This window comes from Danio aesculapii, chromosome 6 (assembly GCF_903798145.1).
Source record: "Danio aesculapii chromosome 6, fDanAes4.1, whole genome shotgun sequence".
Taxonomy (NCBI): Eukaryota; Metazoa; Chordata; class Actinopteri; order Cypriniformes; family Danionidae; genus Danio; species Danio aesculapii.
In genome coordinates, this window is record NC_079440.1 from 35,527,472 (window position 1) to 35,549,861 (window position 22,390).

The window sequence follows — 22,390 nt, forward strand, 5'->3', positions numbered from 1 at the left end:
AGTGTTTAAGTTCAGTTCAGTTGAGCTCAGTTCAGTGTGGTTTAATAATCACTATTGAGAGTCCAAATATTGAAGGGCAAATCCAACGATGCAGCTCATTTCTATAGATCCTGAACCATGCAAGCCAGTGGCGACATAGTCATGTTTCTATGTATCTCCTTAATTGCCAATTGTTTGGTCTTGTGTTCTGGTCGAGTCATATAGTGTGTGCAATCAGAGGATTATAGTGTTACAAATCATTTGAACCTGTGCTTGTCAAAACTGTTTATGATTTGAAAACCATTGATTTGAAAACCATTTCACAGGCCCCGAACAGTAAATACACTGCTTAAATCAAGAATTATGGAAGTCTCTCTTTATAATTTTCTTTCTCTCAATACAAATCACAAGGGATTGCATGGGGTGACTTCAATTACTGTGCCATGAGCCCCCAGGTAACAGGGTGATTTGTTATTATCAAAGCTGCACTGTAGTGTGTGTGTGTGTGTGTGATGCAAGCACAAATCATTTAAACAGGGTGTCAACAGCTGTCAACAGGCTAGTATATGTGAATAAAGAATTTATGCCCAGTGTCAAAAAGTGCTGAACACACTAAAAACAGTGAGGTCAACAGAGCTAATCCATCACAAAGTAGAGCGAACTGAATCATGTGCAAATATATCTAGTTACTTATGCATGTAGCGTGTATGGGTGTATGCACACACTAATGGGCTGGTTTAGTTTGATCAGGTGATCTACTTCATCGTGTGATTCTTTAAATTAAGTTGGCCTCCAGTTTTTACATCATTAGCGTGGCATTGACTATGGTCAACATTTGCTTTTTTTGTTCAGTAACTCTCCTCATCTTATGACTTTTTTCATTTTTGAGAGCATTCACATTATTCAGTCACTTTATTCTTCTGGATTTTGTTGTCTACACCAGTGGTCCCCAATCAATCATTTGGTACCAGGCCGCACAAGAAATCATTAATTATTTTTGATTCTAATAATGAGTCTGAGGTGATGCAGTGGCGCAGTAGGTGCTGTCGCCTCACAGCAAGAAGGTCGCTGGTTTAAGCCTCGGCTGGGTCAGTTGGCGTTTCTGTGTGGAGTTTGCATGTTCTCCCTGCGTTCACGTGGGTTTCCTCCGGTTGCTCCGGTTTCCCCCACAGTCCAAAGACATGCGGTACAGGTGAATTGGGTAAGCTAAATTGTCCGTAGTTTATGAGTGTGCATGGATGTTTCCCAGAGATGGGTTGCAGCTGGAAGGGCATCCGCTGCATAAAACAAATGCTGGATAGGTTGGCGGTTCATTCCGCTGTGGCGACCCCAGATTAATAAAGGGACTAAGCCGAAAAGAAAATGAATGAATAATAAGTCTGAATGAAGCGAAGCGCTCGACTCAATTGTGTCGGAAAAAGGTTCGTTACTCGAAGCTTTCTAAATCAGAGCTCGATGAGAACCTCTGCTGGTTAAAGTGTGGGAAAGCACTGTGTTGCAAAATTGTCAAATGTTCACAACTGACCAACTCATTCATGTAGTAATACAATACAACAACAGTAATATAAACAAATTACTCAATTACTGTAGTTTTTACACATAAGGTATGTTACATTACACCACCGATGACTGAAGTAAAATCCAAGGTATTCAAAAGTATTTACATTTATCGTATTCCAACTCGTTCCAAGTGGGGATCCAACCGGCGAATGGGAGGCGAATGCTGTAAGGAGGAGGCTATGGGAGTGATGCTTTCATGCTGTGCTCACTAGCTGACCTCCATTAAACACTATACTACGATATGCAGTGGTTTTCTTTAAAGATAGTTGTAAAGATATGCTAATACACTTTAGTATGGTTCAAAAACTTTTTACTATAAATACTATTGAATTTTAGTTTAATTACTGGTCTGTGGGACCGGTGCAGTGCTTTGAAACAGTAGAAACGTATGTAATCAACGCCTAATCTCTTGCTATACACTTTACTAACTCATAATGAGGGTGTTTAAACCTTTGTATCAAAATTCGAATCAGACATGTGGGTATAGGCGAAAATTATGCTCTTCGTAAAGTAAAAGTAAAACGAATCAAGCTCTGGTACACTGCTTCAGTGCGAAATGTATAGTTTTTTTGATACATGCTTTGAAGTCTCGGCGCACAACTTCACATCACTAAAAATGGGTAAGAAACAGACGTCTTTGGGAAATTTCTCTGCGATCGTAAATTACGGTCTTTCCATTACAAAATTGTCACGTTTAAGATCAGATTTTTTTTAAAAAGAAAAATCTTCACTGCCTGTTAGATATACTATATGAAGTGGGTCTCAGATCAGACAAGAAGCACTGCATTAAATTCCATTTCCCTCCACCATGTCTGTGAAAAATGATTACCCCATTATTTTCAATGGAATTTCTGCACTAACTTGTTGCTACTTATGGTGCTAGCAGTTACAACGGTCTTTCGTCTCGTTTTACACTTGAACAACTAAATGAATGCTTACGTCTATTTAACTGAATGTATTGTAATTACATTACAACATCGATGCTGTAAAAACAACCGGATAAACTTTTTACCGGAAGTTTAACGTTGGCTTTAAAACTCTAGCCGTGCATAGAGCCCATTATCTCAGGCAAATACTGCAATGGTTTTTAATTTTCTCCAATAATAAAACTTGTATTAGTGTTGCAGCATAGCTTTGTCAGCTTGTCATGCTCTGAGAAAATGGTTCAAGATCGCCTAACCCCCCGGGCCGCGGTAAAACTGTCAAGCATTGACCGGTCCGCGGTGATAAAAAGGTTGGGGACCACTGGTCTATACACACCTGACTGGATTGTTTTGAAGGCGCGGTGAGTTTTTGGTTGCTTTTATGAAACAAATCACCCAACTCTAATCACTGCAAAGTTCGATTTTTTTTTTACATTATGAACAGCGGTGGCTGGATGACTGAGTCTGAATATGTAGGATTAGCATTTAGATCTCTGTGCAATCAGATCTCTTGGATCAATATAATATCTGTTTTCTTTCACTTTGGCTGTTTTAGCGGTCTTTTGGCATCTCTTTTCATTTTGTCGTATTTTGAGGTGAATTTTTAAGCTAAGAGTTATTGCTTTCTTCATAGTTATTTACTCCTAAAACTGTCAATCTTAATAATCTTTCGTTATTTAACTTTACAAAGTCATGCAGAAAATAATGTTTTTTTGAGAATCAAAATGAATCCTGAACTTAAAACAATTATGTTTAATAATGACAATTTAATTAGTTTGGTCATTTATAATAAATCCATATAGTATCTGTATTCTTTCAAATGGCTGTTTTAGTGGTCCTTTGGCTTCTCCATTCAATTTGTCATATTTTGTGGTATATTTTGAAGCAAAGGATTACTGTTTTCCCCATAGTTATTTGCTCTTAAACTGTCAATTATAGTAATCTTTCTTTCTTTACTTTAGAAAATCATGCAGAAAATGGGTTTTTGTGAATGTCAATGATAGTAATTTTACTTTATTTATTATTTATTTATTTTACAGAAAATAAAGTTTTGTGGGAATCAAAATGAATCCTGAACCTGGCATAACGTTTAATAAGGTCAATTCACTTATCACAAACAAATGGCAGGTCTGTTGGAGTTTGTTGGATCAGTGTGTAATGCTTGTCGGTGTCTGTTGCCATTGGTCTGCATTTTTTTTTCACCCTACATGTTCAATTGCTATTTGTTGTACTGAATCATAGAACGTCTGAGCAGTGTGATATGATTTTCCAATAAACAACAACAAACTTAGAATTAATCTGACCAGGCTTCAGGTAAATGTCTTTTTAGCCCTAAGAAGGATCATTTAATTAACTCAATTAATGTGGGTGGCATTTGTTTGGGGCAGTGTGGATATTGCATAATTTTGTTCACAACATTCTAATTGCAACAGCCAATTTGTTTGTTGGCATTTGTATGTGTGGTGTGAATTGGCCTTTAAATGTTTTAAGAAATTAAATGTCCAAATTATATGTCTTTAAAAACTTTATAAACTTTTGTTTTCTTTCTGTTATTTGTATTATTTTTTGTCTTATGGATTATCAAGAAAATCATACAGGAATGTTATTTGAAATGGTTGAATGTAGCACAGCTATACCTACATTTTATTTCACAAGCTGACACTTTGGACTTTTTTTATTTGTATAAATTGTTTTTTTACTTTGTTTGAAATTTCAGAAATGGGGTTCAAAGTCCAATTTAAAAAAAATGATAGATTGTTGTCTCTGAACTACTTTTCCATAAAAAATGAAAGCATTAGTTTTTTTCAAAGTAGTATTTTTTTTTTTTAATTCAGCCCTTTTTCATGTCATGTTATTACAAAAAGTAAATAAGTTTTACTGCTGTTCAGTTTTTGTGAATTTCTAATATGAGTTTGACTACCATCTTGCTTTACATCTATAGCCATAAAGAAAATATCAGCAGATAGTTAACCTAAGATGAAAATCAAATAAAATATAGCAATAGCATAATGTTATGTGTTTTAGTCCAAAGTACAACTTTACTTTGATTTTATAGTTAAAAAAGTTTGTAGTTTTATTTTCTCCAAAATAATCAGTTAAGTGGAACCAACGTAATTTAATTAATTTATGGTCTATAAAAACAATGGTTTACCCTTTTTCATTGGTTAGAATAAATATTTTAGTTAATATTAATTAATCAGTTGTATTTAACACATTTAGCTGTAACACATTACAGTATTTTTAGGTTGGTTCAAAGCAAAATCATAAATTGATCTAAGAATAAAAAAGATCCTAAATAAAACTCTACGGTGTACCAAATTAATAATAAAAACAATTTGTGGAATTAGAGATTTTTTTTTTTTTTTTTTTTGACCACAATAAATATTTTCGATTTAGGATAAATTAAATTTTAAAGTTTGAACCAAAGTTAAAATATACTTTGGGAAAAACTACAAATTATAGTTGTAGTCATTTTTTAAGTTGGTTCAAACTTCTTTTTTTCTGGCATGCATGTGTACTTGACAACTAAAACAACAATGGCAGACTACAAAACCGTATGTACACAGATTTGTAGTTTTTTTTTTTTTTTTTTTCCTTTTACAAACATTACCCAGTACTGGTCTTATATGTAATGCAGAAGTTTCAGTAATGATCATCCATTCATCTGAACGCAGATCATTTTGACATAATCCTATCTCCATGAAAACTTGTATTAGTACATTGTTTAATGTAAACTTTCCTTTAGTATTTGATTAAACATTTTTGCAGCACATTTTCACCAGAAACGTGTACAAATAACAATAATGCAATGCTAAATAAAATGTGCCAGTTTGTCTAATTCTAAATTTAACACATAATATTTCATTTATTTTGTAATTATTTGTCACAATAATTGTTTTAAAAGTTATTTCTTGCCACTACAATGCATGAAGTATTTCATAAAGTAACAAACCACTTTATTGAGACATACTATATGCAGCAAATATATCTAATACTTTATGCACTCTAAATGTGATGCCAAAATACTCTGTCCTAAATGTCACATGTACCGCAACTAAGAAATGCTTTCTATGTCCTGCCTATTTTTAAGATGTCTTAAACTGGAGTCTCAACCTAATAGACAACACATGCAGTCTAAACCTGTTCGTCTTCAATTCGTATGTCATTAGAGGTGAGTGGTTGTAACTGAACACCATATAATGTGGTGTAATTTTTAATGCTGCACTATCAGTGGCCCACAGAACCCAACTGAGTGTAAAATTGTGAAACATTTTTTACATACTCATAATCATGATGCAATAACTTGGGGGTGTTTCAAAAGACACCAGAAAGCAACATGAATGAATACTTATGTCAGACAGTTAGAGAGTACAACACAAACAAACAGAGGAAGGGAGGAGAGAGACAAATGTTCTATTCACTGAAATTAAATCAAAGGTTTATTTATGCTGAGATGCTTCAAAATAGAGAGCAACAAGTACTTCTAACACCATCATTTTAATGGTGTTGTCTTCATGAAATATAAATATAAAATTTAAGTATAAATATGAAATATAAGCCCGGAATTTGTCATACCCATGGCAAATTCTAAAGTTATTTTTATTCAACCAGCAAGTTTGTATTTATTTTTACAGGAAATAACACAGTCTTCTCCCAAAAGATAGTAAGTATTAGAGGCATACAGTAAATGCATCATTATGGGAAAAAAGCTTTCATTTACATCTGAACAAAAACTTTAAGTCACAATATGCCAGGGGAAAACTGAATGCATATGTATATACTTTTTAATTGATTTATAATTTATTTAATTGCATTAGTTTGCTATATATAAAGGAAAATTGCAACTAAATTAATTATATTAAGTAAAAATAACCAACATGAATTCACTTTAAATACAACATTTCATGAAATGATGTAAGAATTTCAGTAATATTTTTGTAATTCGGTTGCTGCTTCCATCCTGAAGCAAAATCGTTGCATTATAGTTTTGGGTGTGGCATGGCTATAGCAATACGATTTACATTTATACATCAATAATTCATGTACATGAATGTAATCAAATTCCTGCCGAATATAACCGTAAGTCATTGCATAATGATTTAACAATAACGAGAAAAAATATTAAATACAGTAGCCTAGGCTAATTATGTAAAATTACATTTAAAACAAGTATCAGTATAGTGCTTTATTATGTTATTTATGCAAGCTCTCTTATAGTAACGTGTCTGAATAGCAACATTAGCAGCAGCTCTATGACAATGAATTGTCCTTATAAACGCGGACGCTGATATTGTTTTCTTTTTCTTTTTTTACTTTAACACATCTTTATCACAATGAATGTACACTGAATAAATCGTAATATGTTTAAATTAATAATTCCGCAAACCGCAGAACTCCCAGATGGCTACTTGAAATATAAAGCATCAATCGCAGACCATCTTCAAACCACTCTCGAACCAGACCCTTTCAATTCCACAGTAAAATGCATAATAAATAAATGTAAAAAAAAAAAAAAAGACATCATCCTTACGAGAGCTATCGATCCGTCCTGTACAATCCATTTCATTACAGACTGCACACGCTGAAACGGAATTAAATGCGCTTCAATGGAGAATGCACTATATGGCCAATGTAAGAATGGGTCGTATGTAATAAATCATGAATCTTACTGTCCCAGAAGGCTGGAGGTCTCTGGAAAGGACGTTTGAACCCGATGCAGAATGCTGATTGTCTCGCGCTGTCAGTCACAGGCGGTGGAAGTGCTGCGGCGCGCGCTGCTGCACAAACATTCCCGCAAGACGCCCCGAAAAACTTCTGCGGACAACTAGTGTGTGTGTAAGCCTCTCTGGCTCTGAGATAAACGAGGGAACAGTTACCTCACTTATAGACGTCTAATCAAGGCAATGTATCAAAAAGAAGCGCAGATACACAGAGAGAAACGCCAAGGTCTGAGGTGAGGGATGTCTGGATGTAACTCGCTATTCTCGATATTGTGTTGAAACACTCCGCTGCCAAGCGGTTATCCGCGCAGACTCACAATGATCCCTGATATGCGCTGCGCATTTAGATGAACCCCCTCAAACATCCCCAACTCTCGCTCTCTCTCTCGCTCTCTCTCCCCCTCCCTCCCTCTCCCCACGCCGTGTTTTAAGGTTGCAGTGAGTGCGGTACACGTTGCTAGCTTTTATATTAAGTATAGAGGTCTGAGGAAGTCAGAAGTGTGGGTTAAACGTACTATTTTTACGCAGGCTACACAGATATGTCTATATATATATATATATATATATATATATATATATATATATATATATATATATATATATATATATATATATATATCAACAAGTAAGAAGATGAGAACAGAATTAGTTGGCGTAAGGAGCTAACCATAGCAACCATTGGTGCAAAACGCTTTTGTTTAACCAAACATTCTGTTATTATTTATCACTTTATTATAAGCAAACGTCGTAAAATGCAGAAATAATAGAAATTTTTATTTTAGGCCAGTACCTATAGAGCACAACCATGCTGAACGAGTTTTCTTATCATACACAGAAGGTTTCCTTTAACCAGGCACCCATCCTTATTCAGGAACCAAAAGTAGTAGTAGTAGTAAAGCCCTTTTCACACAGTGATATCGGTAAATATCCAGAAAATTTCCAGAACGACTTTACCGGTATATTAAAAAAGCACTGTTCACACAATCACAAATTTTTCTGGAAAAGACTATTCACACATCCTTTCCAAAATACTGGTAAATTCTGACATCATTAACCAGAAATGGGCTCTAAATGGCAGCGCTTGTATTTGTAAACATAGAAGGAGTCCTGCGTTTGTGTTTTGTGTAGAAGGGGTCTGGTCTCGATTTCACTTTTATTTAAAGCTTTATCATTTATGCAGCTGCTTTGTGAGACATCCAAAGGCAGAAGCGCAAACCGTAGCTAATGTTTACACACTTGACTGCATTGCAAAGTCTGTGGATGGATAAGTATTGTGAACAACATATATGAAAAAATATGGAGGAACACTTTCGCATGTTGAGATAATATATGTGTGTGTGCTCACCGGCTGCTTCACGTGTACATGCGTCAAGCAACTGAAGGAAGCAGAGCTTAAAGGCTAACAGCGGTTTATCATAAGCATTTTATTGATAATTTTTTACACAGTTGGTAATTTAGAAGGAACATAGAAACGATATCTGAATAACATCTAGCAGCTATATGTGTCTGGAAAAACATTCAGAGTCTATTTCCATACATTCAGAGGCTTTTATTTCCATAAACAGCGCAGATGTGAATGTGTCTGAATGTTCTGATTGGCTAAAGTAGACGTCTCATGTCTGTGCGTTCTAATCATGAACGCGCTCTTTCCAGCAATTTTCCTTCTGCGTTCACACAGCGCAGCATTCCGGCAAATAACCAGTTACGTTACAACTTCTCTTTTCAGAAAATTGCTGGAATGAATTTACCGGTATTTTCAAAAAGGGTCTGGACACACATACAGACCTTTCCGGAAAATTGCCAGCAATGTATGTGTATGTGTGAATGGGGCTAATGTGACCAAAACGCTCATTGTATGTTCCTTTTTAGTAACCAAAAACCATACTTCCCAAAATTCTCCAGAAGCGGTTTACTGGAAGGGATGTTCTATCTAACCAAGAAAGAACATTCTAGGCGCCAAGAACATTTTCAGAAAAAAAATCTTGTGCTGCATCTGAAATCGCATACTTCCTACTGTACGCTAAAAACAGCATAAGAGTTGAGTAGTATGTCCGAATTCCTAAGCTGCGTCCCAAATGGCACACAATGCACTTATGCAATATGTACTTATGCACTTACACACTCAACAGCATAATATATGTGTCATCCCAAAAGGAACACTAACGGTTTTCTTACTAAGCGGAAATTCAAACCGTTTCCCAGATGATGTTTAGCTAAATAAATTACAAAACTACCAAATAATAACTGCCATGAGTATAACCGCATTCACCATCAGGAAGCGGTATAATCACTCTTCTATGAGAATTTTGGTTTCACACTCTACATTAGCGCCTGAAAGCTCTGCCCCTTCCACTACGTGAGCTGCGGCCATTGAGTGCGTGAAGTGTCCATCACTTCATTTTACCCGACATAGGCTCATTCTGAAAACGTAGCCCTATATACATTTCTGGATCTCATGAATTATGTAGCCAGAAGTACATATTTTTTATGTGTGGATGGCTTTCCGGCTGTTACCAGTTTGTCCAGTTAGCTGACTATGTACGTCGGCGGACTTGAGACACAGAGAGGAGTTGACCATGATGACAGGTTTGAGTCTGGTGAAAAAAGGATAAGGCGGGTAAAACAAAAACAGAAACAAAAAATAAAATAAACAAAAAATAACAGGGTGAGAATGTGGTAAAACGTTGTTTTTGAATTGCTTTTTAAATTTGTCGAAGTTTGGGGTTCCAATTAATCGGTCCGGGAAAGAACATTTCCAGAAAACAGGTAAGACAAAACAAAAGCCCAAAAAATTTAATAAACAAGTAAATAAAAGGGTGAGAATGTGGTAAAATCTAAAAATGTGCTAAAATCAGATATCAGAAAGCCACAAGGGCTTTTGTTTTTCTGGGTTGCTTCTGCAAACACTGTAGGCTGGGTTTAGGAAAGTGGGAGGGTGGGTCAGTCGATCGGTCCATCAGTCATTTAGTCAGTCAAACAGTCAGTCGACAGCAGCCTCTGGTGGATTTACGAGAGAACAGCAGGCGTGAATGGTACTCACGAGAGAAATTTGAGATCTCAAAAAGCATACACAGCGGCCTCTCGTGGATTCACGTAAACAAAAACTGCAAAAAAAAAAAAAAAAAAAAAACATCTGTGGGTCTCCAGAAATGTATATAGAGTTACGTTTTCAGAATGACCGTGGGTTGATTTTACCGGTTGAATTTGTGCATCATCCAGGTATTTAAAGTGCACTTATTCTTTTTTACTGAGTTTTCAGTGTGAATGCACTATACACTATTTATACTACAAAATGGCTCCTATAGAATTCGAAAAACAATATGTGAGAAGTACCTGGATGACCTACTACCTCCAGCGAGATTCTGAAGTGTCCATCAGATGTACGCTACGTTATCCCATGATGCACCTCAAGAGAATTAATAAATGGGAGTAGTACGTCCGAGTTTATACTGTATAGAACGTACTTTGCTAACTGCTGAGTAGTATGTTTAAATTCAAATGCAGTACCTACTGAGTAGTAGGCGATTTTGGACGCAGCTTTGGTCAGCAGGTGGTTTGTGAACTCAGTGGGTAACCATGGCAATGAGTGCTTGGTGCTGAAAGCTTTTCTTTAGTAGTTGTAGAGAGCTCAAGAACGTGTTGTAAACAACGCAGTGCATTCTGTGTGTTTAGGTCATGGTAGCCTAATTCCCATTGATCTCTATTGATTGTCTCATCAGCTGGTACAACAGGTAATGAAGAAAATCATATATGGAGATGTTTTTCTGCAGCAGCTCATTGATGCGCTGTTAGTTACAGATGAACTCGTACGTTTATTTGATCTGCTCGGGATCCGCCTCCCTCTGCATTTTCTCCAGTTACACTTCAGAATATTATGGAATGCATATTAACAGCCTCTCAGACACACAAAGAGCGTTTATAAAGCTATATACACGTCAGACCATTCTGAGTGTTTGTGAGATGTTTTTCAAAAGATATTAATGTAAAATGGTCATTTTTCTGTTGTGATTGGCATCTGTTTACATTGAGCTCTCCTGCGTTTGTCTACAAACATGGCCGACTGTAACTGCCGTGACGGAGACGTTTCCGAGCTCTATAGAGTGATGGTTTGACAAATTTGCTAAAAATAAAACAAAATTATATTAAGTAATTACTTTAATAATAATAATAATAATAATAGCAGTGGTTAGCACTGTTGCTTCACAGCAAGAAGGTCACCAGGTTCGAGTCCCAGCTGGGTCAGTTGGCATTTTTGTGTGGAGTTTGCATGTGTTCGAGTGGGTTTCCTCCACAGTCCAAAGACATGTGGTATAGGTGAATTGAATAAACTAAATTGGCCGTAGTGTATATGTGTGAATGGGTGTGTATGGGTGTTTCCCAATACTGGGTTGCAGCTGGAAGGGCATTCGCTGTGTAAAACATATTCTGGATAAGTTGGCGGTTCATTCTGCTGTGGCAACCCCAGATGAATAAAGGGACTAAGCCGAAGGAAAATGAATGAATGAAAGAATGAATAAGAATAAATCAGCAACAACAGCAAGCTGCCCCCCCCCCCCCCCCCCCCCAAAAAAAAAGCCAATGAATGTTAAAAATAAATGTTAGGGGGTAGATACTATTATACATTTTCATAATTTGCATGCAATCATCCTAAAACATATTTAATAATAATACTAATTAAACATCTTTATTAGCAAAGACAACGTGTGCCAGACAAGACAAACTCCAAGCTAAAATGCCACCCTCCAAATGTTATCAGACAGTTCTTACACTGGATACAGTGTAGTAGACACTTAGTACAAGTAGACGTGCTAAGAACTGTAACTGTAAATGCATTATCCTTTGTTCTGTGCACACTGATCAGTGAATTAAAGGATTTCACTATTCAGCTCATGCTTGACCCATATCCGAATCCAGCTGTGCTGCACTGCAGAAACGCCTCAGGACCCTGGACAGCAGCCGGCCAAATGTTCATTGATCATGTTGCATCTATCTATCTATCTATCTATCTATCTATCTATCTATCTATCTATCTATCTATCTATCTATCTATCTATCTATCTATCTATCTATCTATCTGTCTATCTGTCTATCTATCTATCTATCTATCTGTCTATCTCTCTGTCTGTCTGTCTGTCTGTCTGTCTGTCCGTCCGTCCGTCCGTCCGTCCGTCCGTCCGTCCGTCCGTCCGTCCGTCCGTCCGTCCGTCCGTCCGTCCGTCCGTCCGTCCGTCCGTCCGTCCGTCCGTCCGTCCGTCTAACGATCTATCTTTATAAACATTTATGCAATGTTGAAATCTAAATAGTAAACATCTTCCAGCTAAATAGTAAACATCTTCCTTTTCTTTAGCAGTTAAATTCAAAATAATTGCAGGCACATTTTAGCAACTTTTGGGCCAATAAAAATGTTATGCAGCAGTTCAACTTGTACATTTTTTGGGATTGTATTGCGCAATTTACATTGTCAAAGATTACAATTATGAATAATCAGATTTACGTTACAGTTTTTCTCAAAAGCGTGTCATTTGCTCAAAAAGGATAGTTCATTCCTCAAAAGCAAGTATTCTTGTCAATGAAAGTGTCATCAAGATGAAAAGTCCTGACACCATTGTTTATGAACAAGACAGTCAGATGGCTTTGTCATTATGACAGATTACTCCGTAAATTATTTTCAAGGCAAAAAAAGTCAGATTTTGGTGACACTTGCTGAAAATGCTCAAGACAGCACTATATATGATTCACTGCGTTTAGTGAGATATCTGAGTACAAGACACTGAATATGTATGTTTCACATTTTACTGCATTTGCTCTTTGCAATTCTAATTTATTCACGGCATTGTGCAAAAGAATGTTTTTATTCTTTTATTCTTACCCTTTTTTCAACGAACATAAACCTCCTTTGGGTAGAGCTGTGCACAACTGCAGTACATATTGGAACTGAACCTACAACATACATAGGTCTGTAAATCATTCATAAATTGTTGTGTAAATTTAGAAGACATTTACAAGAAAAAAAGATTTAAAGATTTATTATAAAACTTGCTTGATAGATTTAGACAACTAGTTCAACATTTTTGTATGTAATGAATCAAGTAATGAAATGAGGACTATTAGTTTTATATGGAATGACTATTCAGCATTTACACGTTTGGTTAATTTTGACTGACATAGAATAAGCATGTTATAAAACAGCAGAGAGTTGTATGAAAGCAATTAATGCATGTCCAAAAGCATCTGCAATTTGTTGGAAGGAATGAGAAACTGCTACTATGATGTTTTGAGAATTGCATTAACTTTTGTGCAAATGTAAATAGTGTTGTGAGAAATGCACCAAAGCGACTGAGAAAAACTGTAAGAATAAAGCAACACTTTGCAATAGCCAATGAGAGAAAAACTAAATAAAATACAGTAAAAAGAGAATTACAATAATAAAACAAACACATCTCAACATCCCGGTAAAGCTCTTTGCGCTCATATTTGACACCATTCTCTGTTGTTTCTTCTATATCATGTCTCCATTTTTTTCATGAGAAAATGTGTCCCCTTCTGTCTATTCCTCCTACACAGTGAGCTAGTGATGAGTCAATCTCCTGCAGTTGCTTTAAAACACAAGCGCTGTTTGTATATAAGAAATAAAAGTCATGGCACATATAGCAAAAATAAACCTCAGAGCTCAGATAACACTGTAGCATTTGTGATATCTTAAATATCAACATCAGACATGTTCTAAATCTTATATATTGTAAAATATGAAAGATTAATTCTTAGTGATCATTAATTTGCTGGTGTAGCAATGCATTTTGTTTGATTATTCACTCATTAATTTTTCTTTTCGGCTTACTCCCTTTATTAATCTGGGGTCGCCACAGCGGAATGAACCGCAAACTTATCCAGCATATGTTTTGCAGCGGAAAGCCCTTTCAGCCGCAACCCATTACTGAGAAACACATATGGACAATTTAGCTTACCCAATTCACCTATACCACATGTTTTTGGACTTGTGGGGGAAACCGGAGCACCCGGAGGAAAAACCCACGCCAACACAGGGAGAACATGCAAACTCCACACAGAAATGCCAAATGACCCAGCCAGGGCTTGAACCAGTGACCTTCTTGCTGTGAGGCGATTGTGCTATTCACTGCGCCACCGTGCTGCCTATTTTGTTTGATTAAATGGTGTTAAATTACATGTTTTTATTAAAAAGATAGAGTGGATTTTAATGAGGACATAATAACAGATCCACATATATCTGCACTGTTTGTGCTCAATATAGAAGGCACATCGCACCAACTATCAAATAACAATGCAAGATCTTCTTTCTCCATTAAAGATGAATTCAAAGTGCCCAGAATTTTATGGACTTGAAGTTGCAAGCAATGCTAGCACTTTTCCAATCAGCTAACAATTCAGTATCTCAGACAGTTTTAACAAATTTTTAAGTCTCAGATGACATTCTCACTTTCATGATTAAACCACAAATACAATGTCTCCTGCCTATGTACAATCTGTCATTATGGTACCCCTAAAACCTTTCCCTCTATATTCTGCTACACCCAAACCAATGAATGGGTGCAGCTCTTATAATGGACTGTATGTGGCCAGACATGGCAGCTTGGTTGGTCTGATCGCTATGGACTTGAAACAAATACACAAAGACCTATGATCTATTAGCACTCTACTGTTGGATTGAACTGGTTCCATCATAATACATCTGACAGTAACTATTTCAGAAAACAGCACTGACATTGTAATTAGAAATGAGACTTCAAACTCTGTTTTTCATTGAAGTTGGCTGCAGTTTTGACTTGTATTTAGACATTTAAACCAGAGAATACCAGTCACAGGTTAAAGTCATTCATCAACTTGGCTGTCATTGTAAATTTAATTGCTTTAGCATTTGTATGTTTAGGCCATGTACATACGAGTGTTATCAGAGAGCTGCAGTTGGGGGACTGCAAAAACATAAAGCAAAGTTCTGTTAATTATAGTGGGCATTCAAATATGGAGACAGAGATCTATTGTCTCTCCTTGTGTTTTAAATGTTGAAAACGTAAACACATCTAAGGATGTATGTAAGCCTTTTACTCCTGTCATTTTGTTAACTGACGTCATGTTTGGATTCTGATTGCTTTAAATAATCTTTTGCATCCAAATGAATGCAATAAATGTGTGTGTACTGGTTTTGGGCAACATAGGCTTATTCTGAAAGTAGATTGCGTATTATGTAGCCAGAGGTACGTATGACTGCATTTCATCTTTAAAACGAGCACTATGGGGTGGTATGATGCCTTTTTGCACTTACCAGCTGACTGCTTACCTACGTATGGATGGCTTTTCCTCTGTTACCAGTTTGTCCAGTGGCTCGCCACGTACAGCAGAGGACTTGTGACGTGGAGTGGAGTTAGCCGCGGTAATGGCTTTTGAGTCCGTCGAAGAACAGTTCCAGAAAGCAGTTAAGACAAAAGTAAATAAAAATTAAACGAGCAAGTAAATAAAAGGGTGAGAATGTGGTAAAATCTAAAAACATAGTAAAAATCAGGCTGCCGCGAGGGCTTTTCTTTTTCTGTGTTGTTTTTGGGTTCAGGGAAATGGATGCTCAGGTCAATTAGTGCTTTTCAAAACTTTATCGGTTGGATTTAGTGAGAAGAGCAGGCATGACTGGCAATCGCGAGAGAATTTGAGATCTCACAAAGCGTACACGGGGCCATCTGGTGGATTTGTGAAAACAAAAACTGCAAAAAACGGACCTCCTGGGACATATGTCTTGCGCTCCTTATAAATGTATATAGGGGTACATATTTAGAATAACCCTGGGTTGGTTTTGGTGGTTTACAAGAACAGAAATTTGAATGATGACACTGGTATAACCTTGATATAAAGAAAATGAGGTGGTTTATGAGGACATAATTAAAAATAAATTTCCTGTGAGGGTTGGGTTTATGGGATGGGGCTGAGGTGGGGGCAGGGCCACAATATAAGCATTTTTTACAGTATAAAAGGCATTATACCTATGGTGAGTCCTTGCAAATCATACCAATGTGTGTGTGTGTGTGTGTTCATCCAATGATTTCATCCAATTAAACTTCAAGGTGAGCCATTGGTGGTCTACATTATTAATTGTTGGTTGTCTGTAATGTACCCTTGTTATACCTCAACATTAATTAATGCTAGTTAACAGTGTGATTTTCCAGAAAATGTGATAAAAATATTCACACATATACTTGCTATTCCAATTCAGCTATTTATGCTGCTCTTATACTCAACTTTCTGAAATTTGGCGATTTGTTTCTCATCCTTTCCCTCATTTTGTCTTTCTTTCATTACCTGTCATCATTATAGGCTTCATAGATGGAGTCTGAGAAAAAAAACAGTCATATATCTGCAATGTGGATATCCCTCTATGATGCCTCATTGAAAGGTGGCAAATATTATGGCACTGTGTGTGGTTACCATGGTAACAGGCATTTGGGATGTGAAGAAGCAGAGATAACTGAAGAGGGTTGCAGAAGACACAAGCCGTGTGTGTATTCAAGAGTGTATAAAATCTTCGAGTGTATGAAAGCAATAATAGTAGTCAAAAGAAGGTGTTGCTGGTCTCACAAAAGGCAAGACTTTGGCTGTATGACCCTAAAAAGAACGAGTGGTCGTCTGCGATCACACATTATTCTACACTACTGAACTCATGTGTGAAGTTGTCCGGCTGCAGCTGTTTGAGTGGGAGTCCGTTCTAATCTAATAGCCGGTGGCTCGAGTTCATTCCGGCCCTGTTTCTAGGCCCTCAAACAGCCTTTGATTCCTTCACTAAGGCCCCTCAGGCTTTGAAGTTCACTCAGGATCCAAATGGATTTGAAGTGGACTCTTCTTCAGCAGGACAATCTTAGAGAGTGGCAGTGGCCAAATGGCACTCTTCTTATTGGTACTTTGTATGCTTCACTTTCCCAGACTTTATAATGTGACAACTGAACAATGTTGTATTTATATTTTGAGTTTTACTTATAAAAGGAGATTTTTGTTTGCAACTGCTAGAAAAAGAAAGCCTTGAAGGTTTAAAACATATTGCTGAGAAGTTTGTTTAATTATAGGTTTGGGTTCTATCATATGTCTCCGTTTTGTTTAAAGTACTTTGGTAAAACTATTAACATTTATATTGGTTCGATGGAAAATGACAAAGATGGATGATTTAATTTGACACATAATTAGTATTTTTGGGCTGCATTGTGTGTACACTGTAAGCAAATATATGAACATCTAGTTTATTATAAATTATTAAAGTAAGTTAATTATGTTATAACTTAATTTTAAAAGTTATGCAAATAGTTTTAAGTCAGTTTAACATAATATAAGTTCAATAAACCAATAAGGTTAATTTGATTTAGCTTAAAAAGATTTTTTTTCCAGTGTACATGAATGAATGAATAAATTATTTATAATATAAATATAAATTATAATAAAAATTAAATATATAATATAAATAATTAGTAAGATTAACTGTATTTCACTTCTATTGTTTTAATATTATTTTTTTATGATGGAAACTCCTGTTTAAAGCATGTACAATGCTCAGCATATATAAGTACACCCCTCACAAATCTCTCTTTAAAATTCATATTTTTAATAGGAAGCTTTAAAATATTATATTTGTGCATATGCATTAGATTAGTCAGTACTGGAGCTTATTACACAAAATAACTTAGGATAACAGTCCAATTTTATATGTTTGTATTAACTAACTATATGCTAAAGTATTAACTAGAAATTTAAAAAAGAGGAAAAATCAAGGGAGCAAAAAAATTGAAAATCTTAGTTGATTTTTTTGGCAGTATTTTGCTTGAATTTAATTGTTTTATCTTTCAGTTTCTAAATATATTGTAAATGACTAAAATATAATTTTGATAAATATATCTGTTTATAAATCTGTTTTGTTAAAATGCACCAAAATATATTGTTTTTAGTATATTATATTATATTATATTATATTATATTATATTATATTATATTATATTATATTATATTATATTTTATTTTATTAAATTATGTTCACCGAGAAATGGATAAAAATATTTATTTTCAAAATGGGGTGCATCAATTATGCTGATCAAGGCAAGTTTATTTATATAGCACATTTCATACACAGGGGCAATTCAAAGTGCTTTACATAAACAGGAATAAATCTGAATCTTGACTTTTTCTAATGAAGGTGCATCTAAGAGGAGATTGTGCTATGTTCACATTCATACTTTTGTTTAGTGCTATGCAGTGCTGTCTTTTCCTTTCAGTATTACAATGGCATGATCTGACAACAAATTACAGTACAAACAACAACGACATAGCCATAGTTTACATCATATGTTAACAACATTACTAATAATTTGACTGTCTTATCCAAACACAATGACATTCAGACTTGTCATTCTGATGGCACTACAGTTTTTTTCAATTGCTTTGGCACATTACTCTTAACGCTCTCTAAACTGTGAGTGCAGATCTCAAAACTGTTTTCTGGATTTTCAGAACTTTTTTTGCATATCAGCAAAATGTAGTTAACACTTAATTCATGCTTCAAAACTAGTTATTGTGTCAGTAATTTGGCCAATGCCACCAAAACATAAAATGTATTTGTCATCGTGTGAGCCACAATTCTCAAAATGATTAGTTGTTTTTTCACCATGACAGTCAGCCATGGAAATTAAGGCTTAAAAAAATGATTTTTGCTGAGAAAAGTACATAGAAAAAATATGCGAACATTTGTATTTATACAGTACATCTATTTTTGTATGAATGTATATTACATGTTAAGTGCAATCTTGCTTGTCCAATTACTGTATTGTATAGTTCATATTTTTTTATGTTACTACACATACAAACAAAAAACCTGAAAAATATCATCCATGAAAAGAAATATTATTGGTGGACATCCTGTCGCTCTTGTTGGCCTTGCCAGAGATGACACTTCTTTCAATTGCTCTTCCACAAGCATGTTGCTGCAGTTCAGGATTGTGAAAGTTCTACATTCGCAAAAAAAAGGTAGTGATTGTGCTGTAGGCAATCTACATATTGCTCCCAAACTTGATCGGTTAAATACATGAAGCAAATTGTATTGCAATTAGAGGTCATTTACCAATTTAGCAGACATTACAAACAATGTCAATATTAGATATTTGTGGTCTAAACGTGTATGTATACAAATGTTTGATAATTGAATAAATTGTTTTGAGTGTGATTACATGATGAAAATTGATTGAGAAGTTGTGAAGTTCTTTGACAGTTTAAATGAGAATGGATTTATCAGTTTTGATCAACAAGCCACATGTGCCAAAACATTTGCAATCTGCTTAAATCAATAAGAAATGCCAATCTGATGTGAACAATAAGTTAATTGTTCAGAGATTGTTGTTTTGAAAAATAAACATTTATATCTGGAATTGAACCAATGCAATTGAGAAAAACTGTAACATGTTCGTTGACACAGAAATTTAAGAGATGAACTAAGGATTTTGAGCAAGAAACTGGGATTTGCTGGTAAACCATGGTGTTTTGCTATTTGTACACTTTGTTTTGAGAAATGCACTTACGGTTTTGCAAATTTCAATTCTGATCTGAGAAATTTACCGTAGCGACTGAGAAAAACTGTAATATAACTTAAAATGAAACTTATTGAACTTCTAATTACAGTTTTTTCCAACTGCTTACACACAAAATCTTTTCATTTCACACAATTTCTGAAACCTCTCACTCAAAATGCAAAACTACACAGCAAATATTCAAAACCAGATGCCTTTTCTCAGCCTTGAACTCCGTTTTCATTTAAATAAAACACTTTTTTTAAAACTCTACACACAAATCTCTACCTAAAACACAAAAATCTAAGAGGAAGTCACTTGTTTTCCTTTATCAAACACAACCAGTCAAAATGCTACATTTATTTACCAGGTCACCCACTCACACACTCATCAAATGTGGAAACACTAATTTTTTTAACTGATCACTTACCAATCTGCTTTACTCTACTACACTGTAAACCCTAATGTTGTCTTTACTTAAACAATTAAGTAAAGTTGACTGAACATAACTTAAAATTTTACATTTTGGTCCTATCACTTAAAAATATGAGTTAATTTAACTTATGTTCCATGAAAATGCATAAACGTAAGATTTCAAGTGTAGTGAGCTCAAAATCATAATTAATCCTTTGAAAAAATAGGTCGCTTTCATAAATGTAGTCTTGACTATAAAATTCTAATATGTGTAACCTTTTAAGTCCAAGGTCTTTTTTTCAAATCAGAAAACAAATGGCTTCAGGTATAATTATTCATCATAATGTGAATAATTGGCTACTTATTTTTTGTTTAAAATTTATTCAAACATATTTTCATAGTGTATTATTACACACACTGAAAACCCTAATAAGTTGACTAAACTGAATTGAGTAAACTCTTTGCCTCAACCTATTTGAGTAATGGAGTCTCCTAAAACTTGCATATTTAAGTTTAATTAACTTGCCGGTTTTGTAGACTGTATTTAAATTAGTATAATCTACTTAAGTACTAAGTTTGATGAACTGAACAATTTAATTATAGTCTACAATACCGGCAAGTTAAATAAACTTAAATATGCAAGTTTTGGGAGACTCCATTACTCTAATAGGTTGAGGCAACGAGTGTACTCAATTAATTCAGTTTAGTCAACTTATTAGGGTTTTTAGTGTATAGACCTATGAATAGTTCAAAGATGATGAGACACCAGGCTGTTCTGGGCCTAAAAAAAACATCTACAATTTGTAGTTTTGTATCTACCCCATATGCACCTTTTCTAAATCCTAAATTCTAAAAAGAAATTCTTCTCAGCCATCTCTATAAAGTGTATGATGCCCAACCCTATAGCATGACATTTCTTCAGGCAATGGATGCTTTCCCCCCAAGACCCCCCACACACACTTGTGTTCTTTACTATATTCTAAAGAATATATTACTATGTATGTCATTTTTACATACAGTAACAGTATGTTTATGTTTTTTGTATGCTAAATACACCAATAATGTTTGGCCTAATGAATATTTTCTGTTTCTGTATGTCATTGGTGTTCACAGTGTACCTGTTACTCCTCTCAGCAGATCACGGTCACTGTAGAAGATTGTATTGAACTGTTGATATAAGTCTATGAAAGAGCAAAGAGTTTAGATTTAGAACAACAGTGTTAAATCCAAAAGTGTTATATTATGAAATAAGTGTTTGCCATTTGATCCAAATGCTTCATTCTGACTTGTGTTTAGGGCATTTTGAATGCTGTGTTACATTTTGAAGGAGATGTGAGGCATTTTGTGTGTGCAGTTATGAGAATTGTGTGTAAAGTTTTGAAAGCGTGTGTAAGCAGTTGGAAAAAACTGTATATGTTATTACATAAATGTAACCACACTTGAGTCATGAAATGTGCTTACTCTTTTACTAAAATAAAGTCAGGGTTGCTCCGGTTACCCCCACAGTCCAAAGGCATGTGGTATAGGTGAATTGAACAAGCTAAATTGGCCGTAGTGTATGTGTCTGAATGCAAGAGTACATGGGTACGCTGCGTAAAACATATGCTGGATAAGTTGCTGGTGGTTCATTTTGCTGTGGTGACCCCTGATTAATAAAGGGGCTTAGCTGAAAAGAAAATGAATTAATGAAAATCGTGGTTAATTTTAATTTTATTCCATTATAGAAATGACAGAAACACATACTTTATTATTATTTACAGAAAACATAATTTAAGGCAGACATTTGTCTTTTTAAAAGTAGCTTTTGGTTTTTGTTTTTTTTATTTCCATAATTTTTTGTCTGTTCTCTCATGAGTGGTCTAGTCAGAAAACAATGAGACGCTCAGTAGCTTTAAAGAATATCATAAAACATCTTTACAAGCTGTATGCAGAGAGAATGCTCCAGAGAGATAGAGATGAAATCGTGGTAAAATACTCCTCTGTCTGCATTAGAGTTTCTGTAGATCGATGCAGCTTAGGTGGAAAAGCATATGGTGAAGCGGACAGAAACTGCTTATGTTTAAACATGCAAACATAATCATCTTCTTACTTCTCTGAGACTGTTGGTGTTGTCATGGAAACTGATTCCACCTTAAAGCTGGGTTGTGGAGAGTACAGGGGAAAATATAAAATGGTGGGAACCTGGTTAGATGAGATGTTTATGTAAAGGATTGCTGAGTAGCATTATGGTAAAAGG

At 35.2% G+C, this 22,390-nt stretch overlaps 1 protein-coding gene across 1 annotated transcript in view; it reads right to left on the reverse strand.

Annotated features, from left to right (window-relative positions):
- adcyap1r1b (adenylate cyclase activating polypeptide 1b (pituitary) receptor type I) overlaps positions 1-7,485 on the reverse strand; it is a 57,523-nt gene extending 50,038 nt beyond the window's left edge. The window contains exon 1 of the mRNA XM_056460079.1: positions 7,133-7,485. The gene's annotated coding sequence lies outside the window, so the exon portion shown is untranslated. The remainder of the gene's footprint in view (positions 1-7,132) is intronic.
- Positions 7,486-22,390: the final 14,905 nt, after the last annotated feature.